The sequence below is a fragment of the Chiloscyllium plagiosum genome, chromosome 15 (assembly GCF_004010195.1).
Source record: "Chiloscyllium plagiosum isolate BGI_BamShark_2017 chromosome 15, ASM401019v2, whole genome shotgun sequence".
Lineage (NCBI taxonomy): Eukaryota > Metazoa > Chordata > Chondrichthyes > Orectolobiformes > Hemiscylliidae > Chiloscyllium > Chiloscyllium plagiosum.
Genome location: NC_057724.1, coordinates 29813951 through 29831791, shown reverse-complemented (window position 1 = coordinate 29831791; position 17841 = coordinate 29813951). Strand labels below are relative to the sequence as shown.

The following is a 17841-nucleotide window of genomic DNA, read 5'->3' as shown; positions in this document are numbered from 1 at the left end:
GGAGTGCTCATTGCCTTTCCAAGGAGGTTATCATCTCCTAATATGTGAAGTTATCAAATACTGTGAACAAAACAGGTTGCATTTTTTTTTGATACAGACTACATTGTCAAGTTTCATTGTCTTTTGATGAAATGAAAATTCAGTCAGAAGGAAATACCAGAAACTGGACAATGTGAAATATTGGTCTGACTGTCTTCAAAAGGGACCAGTACAACTAGTATACCCATTTCCAATGATCACTTTTATTTTCTGTTTTTTACCTTGAAGGTTTTGTATATTGCACACTAGTTTCACAAAGCTTGGGTCAAGCTGTGACCAGGTGATATGGAAGCCATTTTACATTAGTTTTTGTCCTTTCTTAAAAGCAACTTTTGTCCATGAAGGTCTCAGGTATTCAAATCAGAGATGGAAGTGGAGTATCAATAGTCCACGATTATCTTCGTATCGGGAGATGAACGTTGCACCAAGGTAAATTATGTTAATATGTTTAAAATGTTCACTGTTTCTTTAGATTGTAAATAATGAATTTGTGGTAGGACTGTTTGTTCTAACCTTTGCATAACTGCCTCTGCTATGAGTCCCGAGATTGGTGATCCAATGGGTGTTCCGTTGATTTGTTCGTAAATCTGGTTGTTGAATGTGAAGTGTGTTGTGAGGCACAAGTCCAGTAGTTTAAGTATGTCGTCTTACGAACAAATCAACGGAACACCCATGGGATCACCAATCTCGGGACTCATAGCAGAGGCAGTTATGCAAAGGTTAGAACAAACAGTCCTACCACAAATTCAACCCAAACTCTGGGTCAGATATGTCGATGACACGTTTGTAATCATTAAAAACACGGAAATAGAAAAAACACACCGGATCATTAACGCCACACTCACAGGAATCCGATTCACGAGAGAAGAAGAAAAGGATAGCCAACTCCCATTCCTAGACGTGAAGGTACAGAGAACACCAGACAGAGAATTCACCACAAGGGTATACAGGCCTGCCGCTTCCGGTTGTTAGTTTCAGCTGTCCGCTGTAGTGGTTGGTATATTGGGTCCAGGTCGATGTGTTTGTTGATGGAGTTTGTGGATGTATGCCATGCCTCTAGGAATTCCCTGGCTGTTCTCTGTCTGGCTTGCCCTATGATAGTAGTGTTGTCCCAGTCGAATTCATGTTGCTTGTTGTCTGCGTGTGTGGTTACTAAGGATAGCTGGTCGTGTCGTTTCGTGGCTAGTTGGTGTTCATGTATGCGGATTGTTAGCTGTCTTCCTGTTTGTCCTATATAGTGTTTAGTGCAGTCCTTGCTTGGTATTTTGTACACTACATTAGTTTTGCTCATGAATTCGACTGGGACAACACTACTATCATAGGGCAAGCCAGGCAGAGAACAGCCAGGGAATTCCTAGAGTCATGGCATTCATCCACAAACTCCATCAACAAACACATCGACCTGGACCCAATATACCAACCACTACAGCGGACAGCTGAAACTGACAACCGGAAGCGGCAGGGACAGACCACTATAAACACTGGAGGAAACATCAAAGAAGCGCTTCGCAGGAGGCTCCCAAGCGCTGATGATGTCGCCTAGCCAGGGGCCGAAACGTTTGCAACAAAAACTTCCAGCTCGGCGAACAGAACCACAACAACGAGCACCCGAGCTACAAATCTTCGCACAAACTTTAAACTCCTATCTTTGTATTCCCACTATTACTACCTAACCCTTCTATACCATAATCCATGCAACATCTTTACCACCAGCTACGTATGCCCCAGCTTTTGCTAAAGCTATAGACCTCACTTACATGAATTCTTCTCTTCTCTGCCTCCCTTTCTTTCTAAGCACCTCCTTAAATTCCATCTTCTTGACAAAACTTATTGTCACTCCTCTGAAATGCTCTGTCTTTGGCTCTGTATCTCTTCTATGAATTGCTTTGGAGCATTTTTCAGTGTTAAAATTGTTATCTAAATGACTGCTGCTGATGTGTATCTGTGAGTCAGCAAATGTAAATTGGAAGGAATGAGTGAATTAGTGATGAGTGAATAATTCACTGAGTGAGTTAATGACTCAGTTGGTCAAATCTAGTAAACATCAAAATGAATCAATAAAAATCCTATTTCTGAAATTATTTTTCACATCACAGATCTATAAGACATGGAACTAGAAGTAGGCCATTCAGCCCATTGAGTCTTCTCTACCATTCAATGAGAGCATTGCTGATTAAATAATCCTCTACTCCACCTTCTTGCTTTTTCGCCATAATGCTTGGTCACACTATTCGTTAAAAATCAATTTTGAATATTCTCAATGACCCAGACTTGACAGCTCCCTGCATTTAAAAAAATCCATAGATTCACTGCTCTCTGAGAGAAGAAATTCTTCCTCATCTCTTAAATAGGCAATCCTTTACTCTGAGATAATTCTGTCTGATCCTAGACCCTTCTACAAAGGACTACAAGCTCTCTGCATTTGTTCTGTCAAGCACGCTAAGAATTTTACATTTCAAAAATTGCCTCTCATTCTCCTCAACTCCAGTATGTACAAGCCCAACCTACACAATGTCTCCATATAGAAAATCCCTCCATACCCAGGAATAACCGTGTGAACCTTCCCTGGACTGCCACCAATGTCAGGACAGGTAGTTCTTCCATAATGCGATGGTTGCATTGTTGTGTAACCTCACATTTAAAGTGTTGGTGATGTAATCACATTACCAGCCAAAACATGTTTTAAAAGTTTCTGTTTAGAAACAGTGTCCCCAATTCATCAATCTTGTTACAGCAAATTCGCATTAATGAAACACGCGTTATAGCAGAATGAGCTGTATATCTTTCCTTGAATAAGGGGACCAATACTGTTCACAGTATTCTAACTGTGTCTGACTAGTGTCTTGTATAGTTTTAACAAAACTTCCCTACTTTTATACTTCATTCGTTTGCATTGTAGGAAACCCAAATCTACACCACACTCTTAAAATATGTAAGCCTTATTACTGGGTAAAAATGGTGTAGTGGTAATGTCATTAGACTGGCAATGCAGAGGACTAGATTAAAGGTCTGGGAGACCTGGGTTCAAATCTCATCACAGCAGCTGGTGGATTTTAAATTCAAATAATAAATCTGGAACTTAAATCTAATATCAGTAAAGATAACCATGACAATTATCATTGAGTGATGTAAAAACTCATTTGATTCACTAATGCTCTTTAGGGTAGAAAATCACCATCCCTAACTGGCCTGGGTGCATGTTATTTCAGATCCTTAGCTATGTAGGTGACCTTTAACTGCCCTCTGAAATGGTTAAGCGAGCCATTCATACTAAGAGGTGTTTAACTAAGGATGGGTACTCAACAGTGGCCTTACTAGCAACACTTACATTCAAAGCAATCATTATTGCAGGCTAATCATTAAACATATTTTCATGCATAGATGTATAATTATAATAAGTTTATCTCTGTGATCTGAAAGCATAGCAGCTGGATCCCATACTCATTTATTGACTTAGGAGATATATAGGCAGCAGTATGAAGTTAAGGCCTTCATATTGAACTCTTTTAGTTCAAGCACTGCTCATTACCCACATCAGAGGTAGGCAACCCTTCACATGGATGGAATACTCCTCCTAAAATGACTGATGTTTTGAAACAGACATAATTCTATCATCAGAGCTTTATCTGTTCTCCATAGTCTGGAGTTGCATTATGATCAGTTGGGCAACAAATCATCAGACAAGACCAATGTTGGAATGCACCAAAAATTAGATGTAAGACTTACAATCCATTCAAAACTAACGCAAAATTCTTTAAGATAAATGTTCTGATGTTCCAGGATCCTCTTTTTGTCTATTACAGTGAGCTATTGTTTTGTTAGACAAGGGCAATTGTTGTTTTGCAAAACATCTAAATAGAATCATCAAGTACTTTCATCATGAAGACAGAACAAATGAGTACTGTAGCAATATATATATGATGTAATTGTTTGCTGTAACAGAAATGGCACCCTCACATTGTTATCTTCATGGCTCCTTTATAAGGTATTATACCAAGATGCCACTGACTACAATAGGTCTCCCAGGGCTTTTCCAAAACTCCTCATAAAAAGCCTGAAAATGTCATGTTGTAAATAGCAGATCTGATTTGTGGCATTGTAATTAGGTGACTAGAAGATCAAAGTAGCTGGAATGACATCAACTTTGATAGGTGCTCCCATTGTGAGAGGCAAATATCCATTACACAGCTGAGCAAAACAATGAGACTTCAGAATATAAAATAGAGGAAATAGCCAGAGGGAAAAGAACAGTTAAAAAAATAGGAAGTGTTGGAAATAAATGTACAGGTCAAAATCAGCCTTGGTTTTGAAGTATATAAGATGAATCAAACCAGTATGTTTCATTCCTCAGTTTTACTGTTTTTTCATTCTGGGTATTCTACAGGTCAGGCAGCATCTGCAGAAAAAAATAGCAGAGTTAACATTAGATCAATGAAGTAATGGATATTGGAAATTTGAATTTAACCTTCGTTGACAGAGAGTAGGGTTTCGATTAAAGAGTAAGGATAAAATATGAGAATTGCGCAACCGGATCCATTTCTGCTCCCCATTGTCTTTTAAAATGCTGTAAATACACTCATAATGGCAGGTGGGCCAAAATCTAAGTCATAAAATGGTTATACAATTGATGCAGCAGTTTAAATTCAACAATAAATAGAAAACCTATACTGCAGAAATACCACTTCTGGCCTTTTCAAAGCCATAGGATCTTTTAGCAGGCCAGAAGGAGCAGGACTGTTCCCGAGAACTTCTGGAGAGCCTGGGATCTGCCTTAGCCCAAGTTTCAATTTCCACGCAGCGTACCAACTTTGGCCTAGAGCTAACATTCCCAAGTTGATGCCAGAGACTGTTCACACAGATCCCTGGTTGTAATTGTCCACTAGTATTTCTTCTACCCACTCACTGCAACATTATTCATTGCTCCTGTGTTGCAGATTAGAGTTATACAGTCATAGTCAACTCGGAAAGAGGCCCTTCAGCTCAGCGTGTCAGTGCCGATCATCAAACATCCATCAATTCTAATCCCATTTTCCAGCACTCATTGTCTGTAGCTTTGTTTGCCACTGTGTTTTAAATGCTCATCTAAGTAGTTTTTAAATACCTTGGGGGTGTCTACCCCACCCTTTAAGGTAATGAGTTTCAGATACCCATACCCTTATGGTTAAAAATTGTTTCCTAAAATTCCATCTAAATCTTCTGTTCTTTACCTTAAAATCGTGACCCTTGGTTATTGACCACTCTGCTAGGGGGCAAGTTTTACCATATCTATCTTGTCGATATCTTTTAAAAATTTGTACCCCCTCAGCCTTCTCTGGTCTAAGAAAAATAATACTGGCCAACTAATCTCTCTTTGTATCTGAATCACTCCAGTCTAGGAACATTGTGGCGAATCTCTTCTGCACCTCTCTAACACGATCACTTCCTTCATATAATGTGGCAATCAGAACTGTACACTATTCTCAAATTGTGATTGTAATATCCAACGTAATCACCAGAACAATCAAATGCACCCTTAGTTAGTATCTTATCTAATGGATAGAATGTAATGCAACATTCCTGCTGTTTCAGATGAGGTCATACACTCAGGTTCTGCAGTAGGATTTGAACCTCTGACTCTTATGATGTTTTGACTTTTTTTGACGTTGCTGTTCTATCACAAAATATTTCCCCATGACCCCACCCTCATTCATGTGTAGTAAGAGTCTAGTACATACCTTGCTGAATAGCGTTTAATATTAATATTAATAACGGGTCACTGGTATTTGCACAGATGTCAATGTCCATTTAAGACAGTTAAGCCTCCACACAGTAAACACTACTTAAGGACTGATTTTCTTACTCAGCAGAAAAAAAGTAGCATGTGCCGATAGTAAATAGCCCATTTAATGTTTTCATTGACAGAGACGTCAGTCCTGGTCACTTGTCACCATGCTCTTAATGCCATGAGAGACAAATGTGTCATTGTTTCCTGGATTGGCTGAGGTTGCCTTCAAAAGTAAGGGATAGCTGCTGGTTAAACGGTTTCCTATTCTATTCTTTACTACTCCATTCACATTGCAATGGCAAATCCCTCTTTTGTATACCAGAGAACTAATGGTAAAATGCATAATTCATTTTCACAACATTCTCAGTCAGCTGTTATCTCATTTTGTTCATTGTACTTGGTGTGGTAGACCTACATAGTTCAAGTCTCTGCAGTGAACCGACTGATCAACTTTAATAAAGAGGATAATTATGAAAATAGTGAACCTCAAACCAGACAGCAGCAGTACAATTTGTTTGCTCAAGACTCATTAGGCATGTTTGAAACTTCAAAGATTGCATTTTATTTTGGGGACAAGGTCCTGGATTTCCTGTGGAAAAGCCTCTCACTGATATCATTGCCAGGAGCTTGTCACAAGCACAGCCACAGCTAACATCATCTGAGTAAGCACAGAAGGGGCATTGGATAAAACCACATAACCAAACCAAATACAAACAGTCAAATCTTTTGCTACTAATGGTCTAAATGTTCATATTTATGAATCACATAAAGAAGAAGTTCTTGATTTTAGACTGAGACCCCTGGCTGTTGTGAAATCTGCTCCACTGATACACAATACGATTCTACAACAGAAAAAGCAAATGCAGATATTCAAGTTTGTGTAGACACAGGTTTGTGAAAGTCCTGTTTGGTGACTATATGTTAGCAGACCTACTCTGAATGATGAGGAATGTCCACGTGAACAGTTGGAAATTTGCATTGTTTGTGTAGATGATTTCAAACAATGATTAACATGCAGAGGTAACATTCCTATTGCCACCAAGGTTCAACTACCATCAGAGGACCAGTTAAATCTACCTCTGAGAGTGGGTCTCACTTTGCAGCACTGTTGGCAAATGTATTGTGAAGAGACAGCAAAATAAAGTCATTTGTGCAACCGAAATTCATATGTTTTTCATTGTGCATTTGGGTGAACAATTTCCATTCAGCAAGTGTTGCATGTATACTTCAGCCCCTTTGGAGAGCACACACAATGCTTAACTATGTTTGCCAAAATACAAAAAAAACATCAGAACCTTGGAAGTGGTGCAGAGATTGATGTGCTTGCTGAGGACTGACCTATGAGGAAAGTTTTTCTGAGTTTTTTCATCTTGTCAGGTGACCTTAATAAAACAAGAAAGTAAACAAAAGATCAGTATGGAACGCAACAACAAGATGCTTTACATAGCGCCATTAACTTTGTAAGATGTCTAGGAGAAAGTGAGGACTGCAGATGCTGGAGATCAGAGCTGAAAAATGTGTTGCTGGAAAAGCGCATCAGGTCAGGCAGCATCAAAGGAGCAGGAGAATCGACGTTTCGTGCATAAGCATTCCTGAAGAAGGGCTTATGTCTGAAACGTCGATTCTCCTGCTCCTTGAATGCTGCCTGACCTGCTACGCTTTTCCAGCAACACATTTTTCAGCTTTGTGAGATGTCCCCTGGCACTTCAAAGGAACACAAACAAACAGTAGTTAGCTCCAAGCTACATTAGGAAACATTATGACAGTTTACCAAAAGTTTGTACAAACAGATGAGTTTTATGTAGCCACCTTAAAAAAGGTGAGGAGTATAGGGAGGTGGATAGATTTAGTGAAGGAACTCCAAAGGTGACAGCCTAGATGGTTGAAGTGACCAAAATCAGGGATGCATGAGAAGCCAGAATTGAAAGAGTTCAGAAATTTCAGCAGATACTACATCTGAAGGTTATCACTGAGATAGGAAGGAGTAAGGCAATGCAGCAATTTGAAAACAGGGATAGGAATTTTAAAATTGAGACATTAGATTTAAATTAAATGAAATATCATAACGACAAACTACAAAAGGCACACTTAGATCACTCTTCACAAAAGGAGAATTCACCATTTATAATGAACTTGTAAAAAGGATTCTGAGATGTTTATCTGGGAACGCAGTTGATGTGGCTATGAGATTGATCAAATCAGAAGCTACATAGATATTACAACAAATTGAAAGCTAAAGCTATGGATCTACTTGTTTGAAAGTTCAGTTTCAGCTAAGCTCAGTGTGTTTTTCAGTACATTCAAGAGTGTTTGGGTGGGCACTCTTGTGGTAGCACCCCTACAACCTGAGCAAGGAGGCATAGGTTCAAGTCCTACCTTCTCCAGAGGTGTGACATAACACATCTAAATGGCTTCATTAAAAATATCTATATCACAGCTGTGAAAACTTGTAAGGCCTTTGTAGTGAAGTGGTAATGTCCCTAACTCTGGGCCAGGAAGTCTGGGTTCAAGTCCCAGCATTTGCAAGGAATGCCCACCTAATTGCCCTTCTCTAGTTGTGGCAAACAGACCACATCAGATGACGTTGTAGCACATTGCAAGTTCCCAGGAGGACAATCAATTTCAATAACAGCATCTCCAGTGACATTTTAACCAAGCTTTTGATCACCTTCCTGAATATCTTCTTATGTGACTTGGTCCCAAATATTATTCAATAGCACTCTTTCGCAATGCCTTGAGATTTATTATATAACAGAACTGTATAAATACAAGTTGTCATTGTTATGTTTGTTGCAAAAAGCAAAGTGTAACAAACAGGTCAGGATATGCAAGTAAGTCTTTCAAGAATAGGAAACCTCTAACTGAAGGAGGGTGATTATTTTCCATTACAAATGCCACAATGAATAAAAAAAGACATATATTCTATAAATCTGCATAATCAATATGTAATCAAATAAAAGTTTACCAGACATCACTGAATGTGTTTAAGTTAGAGAGATCAATGTTACCAAATCAGTTCAAATATCATCTGATATTTTTTATTGTATTGTTTTAAATTGTCATTCTTCTTTTAAAAATAATTCATATCTTGTTTCTCACTCGAGTTATTAAACACACTGTAGAAGATTGAACTGAACCCTTGATAAAGAAGAAAACTGTCTTAAAATTAATGTTATGGTTCCCCTCATCCCCACCCCTACTCCCCAAAACCAAATTTCCCAAATGACTACAATGAAAATAAATATTGGACAAGATTTCTCTTCATAAAACATTTAGAGTAACACTTGAACTTAAATCAACATAAATTAAACTGAAATTAACACGTTATACCTCCCTGGGGTCGTGTGTTAGAAATCAAGCCTTGCTATTCCTGGAGTTGTCACAAAAGTTAAAAAATTTATTAAAGTACACAAATTCTCCAATTTCTCCAATTTGCCTGTCTCTTAGACCAGGTTAACAGAAAGCATAGTTTGGGTTTCTGTAGTTAACAAGAATTACTATTTATTAAAAAAAAATAGATTGTAGTTGCAGATAATGATCTATTGAGCCATGCCTTTACTAGTTCAAACTCTAACTGCCTTATTAAACTCTCCCTAAACACACGCATACAGACAGACGTAAAAAACAAGGGTGTCATGGATGGAAGGAAACACTAAGAAGACAATTCTATGTCCACATGGGGTTTACTAAGATGGCCCTTTGGCTTTTCAGGGTTTGCTGCTCCCCAGTCTTCCTTCTCCACTCACTTTTGCAGGAGGCCCAGAGTGCTTCACACTTATAAAGTCTCTGACTTATTTGTGAAAAACAATAGCTGGCAGCAACTAATGAAGGAATGAAACTGGCTTTCATTCTATTTGAATTTTTTTTATTGCAGAGAGAAGTACTTCTCCTTCCTTGTCAGAGGTCTGTTAGCTTCTGCCTATTCATGCATGCCCACTAGCTGTTCAGCTATCTAGGGGCCAATCACATAGTAGTTGTCAGGCAAAAGGCCTTTGGCATTGACAACAGGTCACTATTCCCCAGGCCAATCAACTACTTGCCGCTGGTTGGATCTCCATTCACATACACATCTTGGCTCCAGCTCATCTGAAGTGACTGTCCTCATTGCAAGAACAAACGGCAGGGAAAGCAGCATTTATAAGTGTCAGGTACTTCACTGTTTTAAAAATGCATCAATCCTTTCCACAATCTTTGGTTTTTAAAATACTTCTTTCCCTATTTCAGTGCTCAATCAAAAATACAGAAAATAAAAGGATGCAATCTTTACACAAGGAAACTGTATTTATCGGATAATGTAAATTTTAACCAGCTCTTACAACAAAGATAAATCTTATAGATTACTCAGATAGTTCACACAGCTTAAGTGTAGCTCCACAATTATTCAAACACTGTCTTCATCAAAATGAACTCCTGGATTTAGCATATTCCCCAGCTGACAAGAACACACAATTAACACAAGTTCTGTTGGTATGGTCATCATCAAAGTTTGGAATGCAGTGATGCCAACTGCTTGGGTACAACTCCTGCACTGGCTGAGGTTACCAGGAAGGACTCTTTCTCTATCTCTCCCCTCACATTTCAGTTAAATCACCGCCAGTCACCCTATGCTCACTCACGCTCTCTCTCTCTTTCTTTATCTCTCTCTAATGAGAGAAAGCTCTGAGGTCTGGAAGACTGTGGGATCTTTATATTTACGTTCGCCAAAATAGTCCACATCTGTTAAACATTCTCAGCTCTGCTTATGACAGCCTTGATGACTTGTCTACCTATATTATCTTCCAAAGAGGAGAAACAGCTCCATCTCCTTCAGCTCACCTGTACTGCATCAACTAAGCTCAGAGAGCTCTTTCATGTTTTCAACTAGTTGGAGCTCCTCCTGAAACCTGAAGGTTCAGTTTCCAATTTTGTTTTTTTCTAGAAAACTGAAGGTTCAATTTCCTTTTCAGGTAATATCTACCTCCCCCATGCCCTATTTCCCACAAAAATCTACGAATTTGGAGACCATGGATTCTATCAAGTTAGACTTTATGGCAAATAAATCGGTTTATAATATAACTTTCCAACATTTTTGTTTGGGTTACATCCCAAACAAATTAACACACAGCCTGAGAACTCCTTGCAAATATTAACATGCTGTCATGGTCCCCCAACCTAGTTTCTGGAAGATTACACAAAGAAATCATTGCAAAAAGTGTTTTTTTTTTGCTACACACAGAAAACAATGTTCCAGATAGCCAATAAATACAGCAAAGTGCAGACATTAGATTACTGGAGAGAAATATGATCTTATAGACACTTGTGGTATGTATTCGACATTTTTACACAAATTTGTATACTTTGTTGCATACGGGAAGATATTGAATTGTATAGGTTATACTGTACAAAATAATAAGTTTTTAAAAATCCAGATCCTGAGTGGAACCTAATCCTTCAAAGCATATGTCCCTGTGGTAGAAAGTGTTCCCTTAGCTGTGTATGTATTAAGAGTGACCCCTGTTTGGAGAATGATGCCTCAGTTATTTATTTATAGAGAGTGATTCTTCAGTAGTTTATGAATAGTGGGTAATCCCTCAGAGGTCTCTGCAATGAGTGATCTATATGATAATGAGTGCACATTTAATGGTTTACCTACTGAGGTTATTAATGTGGTAGAGAATGATCCCTGATTTCTGTACTGAGTGATTCCTGTACAGCTAGTCGTCCTTCAGATTTCTACATTGGGTATAAACCTTCAGAGGTTTGCATCTTGAGAATGGATCATATGTGAACTGTGATCCCACAGAGGTTTGTCCATTGTGAATGATCACTGTGATAGTGAATGATTCTTCCAAGCTGTCTGGCTGCACTTCCAGCAAGTCATTGTTCAGGGAGTCTGTGATCCCTTCTGAATGTGAGAGTGAAGTTTCAAACAGCTCTTTTTTTATTAATGGATGCTTCATGTCCTGGAAACAAATCCATTAAGTGACCAATGATTTTGCCATTTGTTTGTGCCAGCCTGTAAATAACAAGCATGGCTGACTGCCAGACATTCATTTCCTGCTAATCTAATTGTTACACCAGACAAACTGAAAATGCATTTCCTGACCGTTATAAAAATTTTATTAATGTATTATAAGAGTGCATCAGTGACTTCTAGTAGTGCTTATATAGTTTAAGAAAGGTTATTGAATGGTAATTGTCTTAAAATAGCATTTTTTAGGTTTTACTGCCATTTACAATAAAGCATTTTGGGTTTGAATCATTCACAAGTTTTAATGAATGAAGTTGTGAGGTACATTTAGACATCTCTCCTTCAAACTCTCTACTAGCATGTGACACTGTATTGTGAATGGATTATCAGCTTAGCTTAATGGTAGTGTTGTTTTGTTTGCTGTGTGTAATTTAGTTGCAGTGTCTCCCTTTATTACAATGGTGACTACACTTCGAAAGTATTTCATTGACTTTTGCAATGCGCTGAAGTTGTGAAAGGACTGTATGAATACAATGGCGAGGTGGTGCTGGTGTTGGACTGAGGTGGAGAAACTCAGAAGTCGCACGACACCAGGTTATTGTATGACAGGTTTATTTGGAATCACAAGCTTTCGGCTGCACCTTTGCCCTGACACTTCACCTGATAAAGGAGCAGTGCTCCAAAAGCTTATGAATTCAAATAAACCTGTTGGACTTTAACCTGATGTCACATGACCTCTTATTTTGTATGAATACAAGCCTTTTGTTCTTATTCTCATTCCATAATTAAAGGTCTGTTTATCCTCCTTCCCTAACGTTAAGCATAATCACTCACTTGAGGGAGTACCACAATTCCATAGCCAGTAAAAGCAGATTATCTGACATTCAATAGCTGTTTTTGAAACATTTTTGTATGCAAATTGACTGCTGTGCCATTGCATATGGTGCTATACAAATGCAAGTTTGTTCTTTCTTGAGGAATCTAAATACAGAACAGTTGTAAATTATGCCAATGTATATTGGCCACAAAATTTCAATAGACACCACCTTTTCCTTTGGTTCCAATAATGTTGTTCTGAGTATAAAATGAAATTCTGATGCACAGGAGGCACATCACAACATCAGCCAGCAAGAACAGAACTTTCATTTTACTTTGTTTGCGCACCACAAAGTCACTAACACTCTCATTGGGTACAAACCCTAGGAATATGTTGGAGGTCAGATTGCTTGGATTGCTATGGGACCATTACAAATATCTTTGAGCAGGAGCATCGCAGCTTTGATGGCAATAATCTGAGTCTGCATGCCAGCAAGCACACCTTACACAATGTCCATTTAAGTTTAAAAATCACACAACACCAGGCTATAGTCCAACAGGTTTATTTGGAAGCACGAGCTTTCAAAACACTGCTCCTTCATCAGGTGGTTGTGGAGTATAGCATTGTACAATACAGAATTTATAGCAAATGTTTACAGTGCGACATAATGAAATTATATATTGAAAAAGACCTGGATTGTTTGTTAAGTCTCTCATCTTTTAGAATGGGCATTTTGGTTTCAGTTCTTTTATATGTAAATTCCAGAGCTTTCTTAAAGTTACATTCTCAAGTGAACTTTAACAATAGGTGCCGAGATAACGCATTAAAGGTGTGAGATGCCCTGTGTGAGGCTGTCTGTGCGCCAATGTTCAGACTGATTGATTCAGATGTTCAGACCTGAACAATGTTCAGTCTGAACATTGGGTCACAGACAGCCTCACACAGGGCATCTCACACCTTAACTGCATTATCTGGGCCAACATGCCACCTAATGTTAAAGTTCACTTGAGAGTGTAACTTTAAGAAAGTTTTGGAATTTACATATGAAAGAACTGAAACCCACATGCCCATTCTCAAAGATGAGAGACTTAATAAACAATCCAAGTCTTTTTCGATATATAATTTCAGTGACATAAATTTTGCTATAAATTCTGTGTCCTACAATCGTTTACTCCACAACCACCTGATGAGGGAGCGGCACTCTGAAAGCTAGTGCTTCCAAATAAACCTGTTGGACTGTAACCTGGTGGTGTGCGATTTTTAACTTTGTACACCACAGTCCAACACGGGCACCTCGAAATCCATTTAAGCTGGACTCAGATATTGGGGACTTCTGTTTATGCTGCAATGAAAGCTGAAATTTGGATATCAGACACTTATGATGATTGGACCCACAACTGTGGTAATGGAATCTGCCTCTAATCCGATGCTGGGAAGGATAGTCTAAAGCCTGTGTCACAGTAATGCTGGATTTCTCCATGTTCGTTGACAGTCCACTGCAGACCTGTTGACCGGCGTGGTGTACCAACTATTTCTGTATGTCATTAGCATTTGTTTTGTTGAAATTATATATTGAAAAAGACCTGGATTGTTTGTTAAGTCTCTCATCTTTTAGAATGGGCATTTTGGTTTCAGTTCTTTTATATGTAAATTCCAGAGCTTTCTTAAAGTTACATTCTCAGTGACATAAATTTTGCTCTAAATTCTGTGTCCTACAATCGTTTACTCCACAACCACCTGATGAAGGAGCAGCGCTCTGAAAGCTAGTGCTTCCAAATAATCCTGTTGGACTGTAACCTGGTGGTGTGCGATCTTTAACTTTGTACACCACAGTCCAACACGGGCACCTTGAAATCCATTTAAGCTGGACTCAGATATTGGTGACTTCTGTTTATGCTGCAATGAAAGCTGAAATTTGGATATCAGACACTTATGATGATTGGACCCACAACTGTGGTAATGGAATCTGCCTCTAATCCAATGCAGGGAAGGATAGTCTAAAGCCTGTGTCACAGTAATGCTGGATTTCTCCATGTTTGTTGACAGTCCACTGCAGACCTGTTGACCGGCGTGGTGTACCAACTATTTCTGTATGTCATTAGCCTTTGTTTTGTTTGTCAACCCACAGAAGCCCTTAACCCTTGCCTGCAGTACACCTCATATGCTATTTTACCTTCCACACCTATGTAACACACACATTGCCATTTCCTTGTGCCTTGTTGCAGTCCACTCATGGCAAAGAGTCACAAAATGAAAGTCCTAAGACACTATCTAGACTAACCATGTAGAAGTCCTTAATATCAGGCAGTATGTGTGATAGGTAACATAGCCTATGACTAATAATTGCCCTATTTATCAGTAACATTATGCACTGAAATTACCATAAGGGATAATTTTCCATCCCATTCCATTCTCCTAGCAAATATCTCCATAGAAAAATGCAGAATCTCATCAATTTTCCTGTTGCTAAAATATGACATAATAAAGACAATTATCAAATCAAAATCTCTTTATGAAGTTTGTAACATTATTTACTGGAGAAGTGTCAGTATTGCTGAGCAGTTAACAACTTGAGGTCTTTCTTCAACATATTAAATTAATTTTACCATCTAAGACAATCTCTACCTTAACTATTTTTGATCATGATTATTTTTGCACTATTTGAAACTGCAGCTACCATGCTGTGGTTTGTGAAATCAATGCACCATTTATTTGAATTGTGCATTTTAAAACAGTATAAAATATTCACAGAAGAAAATGCTATTTTTGACATCCCTTCTGCTGGTCAGTTGAATATGTAACAAATGTCATACTTAGCAGATACCACTTCAACTCTTGACAATTGTTCAGCAAAGGTGATATAATTATAATTTGACCACAACAGAAGATGAAGGAACTTAGCACATTGTAAAAGTGAATGAGAATTTGAACGTTATTTTTTGTTCAAAGGCAATATTGAATTTTCAATTCCTGCAGGTAAATCATTTAATGTGAACTATTATATGAATGTTTTGAAACCAACAATCCGAAAAATTTAAGTATCAATTTCCAGGAAATAAGTTAAGGGTATTTTCAGCGATACATGAACTTGAAGAATTAGTTGCAAGGACAGAGTGAAATGGTAATGCTTTCCTTTCCTAAGGAATCATTCAAAAAAGATTTGGCACCTTGTAGCCAAGTGAAGCTGCAAAATCTGGAAAAATCACCGCCAACCCTGGATCCTGATCACATAAGTTGCAGTGATCACATTCAATACAGAGATTCCAGAGAAATGTAGGATACCTTCTTATACCTTGGCATAAATGGAAGAATTATGATTTGGAGACACTGGTGTTAGACTGGGGTGTACAAAGTTAAAAACACACAACACCAGATTATAGTCTAACAATTGGAGTGTTTCCAAATAAACCTGTTGGAGTCTCACCTGGTGTTGTGTGATTTTTAACATGGAAGAATTAGTCTGTCTAAAAGAGAGATGATACAGGCAAACCATGAGCAATATATGACAATTAATTATCTGGAAGAATACTATGCATGATTGATGTCGCTATAATGGTGACTAGTGTTTTATAGGCTTGTCAGATGCAAGTGCAAAACAGACTGTAGAATCTAAGGAACTGTATTACACACGGTAAACAATGAACAAATTTTCACATGAGAGTGCAAAGTGAAATTAACACCACTGCTTAATGCCATTTTTTTGGGAAAAAGAATTGTGTCACTTATCAGAGTTGAGTTAATGAAGACCAAGCCTCAATTGGTAACAAGATATTATTGATGAAATATTAATGCAATTGGCAGATGTTCGCAGGTAAAAGGACAGCTGGAAAATGGGAAGCCTTCAGAAATGAGATAACAAGAATCCAGAGAAAGTATATTCCTGTCAGGGTGAAAGGGAAGGCTGGTAACTATGGAGAATGCTAGATGACTATAGAAATTGAGGGTTTGGTTAAGAAAAAGAAGGAAGCCTATGTCAGGTATAGACAGGATAGATCGAGTGAATCCTTAGAAGAGTATCAAGAAAGTAGGAATATACTTAAGAGGGAAATCAGGAGGGCAAAATGGGGACATGAGATAGTTTTGGCAAATATAATTAAGGAGAATCCAAAGGGTTTTTACAAATATATTAAGGACAAAAGGGTAACTAGGGAGAGAATAGGGCCTCAAAAATCAGCAAGGCGGCCTTTGTGTGGAACCACAGAAAATGGGGGAGATACTAAATGAATATTTTGCATCAGTATGTACTGTGGAAAAGGATATGGAAGATATAGACTGTAGGGAAATAGATGGTGACATCTTGCAAAATGTCCAGATTACAGAGGAGGAAGTGCTGGATATCTTGAAACGTTTAAAGGTGGATAAATCTCCAGGACCTGATCAGGTGTGCCCAAGAACTCTGTGGGAAGCTACAGAAGTGATTGCTGGGCCTCTTGCTGAGGTACTTGTTTCATCGATAGTCACAGGTGAGGTGCCGGAAGACTGGAGGTTGGCAAACGTGGTGCCACTGTTTAAGAAGGGCGGTAAAGACAAGCCAGGGAACTATAGACCGGTGAGCCTGACCTCAGTGGAGGGCAAGTTGTTGGAGGGAATCCTGAGGGACAGGATGTACATGTATTTGGAAAGGCAAGGACTGATTCGGGATAGTCAACATGGCTTTGTGCATGGGAAATCATGTCTCACAAACTTGATTGAGTTTTTTGAGGAAGTAACAAAAAAGATTGATGAGGGCAAAGCAGTAGATGTGATCTATATGGACTTCAGTAAGGCGTTCGACAAGGTTCCCCATGAGAGACTGATTAGCAAGGTTAGATCTCATCGAATACAGGGAGAACTAGCTATTTGGATACAGAACTGGCTCAAAGGTAGAAGACAGAGGGTGATGGTGGAGGGTTGTTTTTCAAACTGGAGGACTGTTACCAGTGGAGTGCTACAAGGATCGATGCTGGGCCCTCTACGTTTTGTCATTTACATAAATGATTTGGATGCGAGCATAACAGATACAGTTAGTAAGTTTGCAGATGACACCAAAATTGGAGGTGTAGTGGACAGCGAGGAGGATTACCTCAGATTACAACAGGATCTGGACCAGATGGGCAATGGGCTGAGAAGTGGCAGATGGAGTTTAATTCAGATAAATGCGAGGTGCTGCATTTTGGGAAAGCAAATCTTAGCAGGACTTATACACTTAATGGTAAGGTCGTGGGGAGTGTTGCTGAACAAAGAGACCTTGGAGTGCAGGTTCATAGCTCCTTGAAAGTGGAGTCCCAGGTA

The 17841-nt window shown here is 38.7% G+C and overlaps 1 long non-coding RNA gene across 1 annotated transcript in view; it reads right to left on the bottom strand.

Moving 5' to 3' along the window:
* Positions 1-4385: 4385 nt before the first annotated feature.
* The window catches only part of LOC122557490, a 120400-nt gene continuing 106944 nt past the window's right edge, over positions 4386-17841 (bottom strand). Inside the window, exons 2-3 of the long non-coding RNA XR_006313853.1 lie at positions 7099-7185; positions 4386-4435 (exon numbers count right to left, since the gene is read on the bottom strand). This is a non-coding gene — a long non-coding RNA (uncharacterized LOC122557490). The remainder of the gene's footprint in view (positions 4436-7098; positions 7186-17841) is intronic.